Here is a 514-nt window from a genome sequence, read left to right as displayed (position 1 = left end):
GTTCAACACACTCAACCACTCAGCTGGCGTGGTGGAGGCACTCTATGAAGCCACCAGCCAGTGTGAGGCCGAGCCCGAGGAGGTCCTGGCCCTGGCTCCGGGGGGCCTGGAGGTCCTCCTCAGTCTGGTCAGGGCCCTCAAAAGAGTGACCAACAATGCCGAGAAGGAGATGGTCAAGTCTTGCTTCGAGTTTTTTGGGATTTTTCAGGTGGATGCCAAGTATTGTCAGATAGCTCAGAATGATCGTGGGCCCCTACTGAGAATGATTATTGCCCGGGATTTGAACCTGAGTGAGAAGAAAACAAAGGATTATTTCTTGGTCCTGACTGACCAGGTGAAATTAGCCCTCAACAAACACCTTTTGAGCAGGCTACATCAGATCACACAGAGCCTGTTTGGGAAGACCTATGCAGGCGTCTGCCAGAGGTTTATTGTAGGTCTCAAATGCGAGGTTGAAAACTGTAAAGACTTCCACAGGCCTTTGCGGCATTGTGAGGCCCAGTGCTTGGTTCAG

The 514-nt window shown here is 51.8% G+C and overlaps 1 pseudogene; it reads left to right on the top strand.

The window, feature by feature from the left end:
* The first annotated feature begins 7 nt into the window (after positions 1 to 7).
* On the top strand, positions 8 to 508 carry LOC144218563 (TPR and ankyrin repeat-containing protein 1 pseudogene; annotated as a pseudogene).
* Positions 509 to 514: the final 6 nt, after the last annotated feature.

Source organism: Crocuta crocuta, unplaced genomic scaffold (assembly GCF_008692635.1).
Source record: "Crocuta crocuta isolate KB4526 unplaced genomic scaffold, BGI_CrCroc_1.0 scaffold6822, whole genome shotgun sequence".
In the NCBI taxonomy this organism is placed as follows: Eukaryota; Metazoa; Chordata; class Mammalia; order Carnivora; family Hyaenidae; genus Crocuta; species Crocuta crocuta.
The sequence above is the reverse complement of the archived record's forward strand: the minus strand, read 5'-3'. Positions and strand labels throughout refer to the sequence as shown.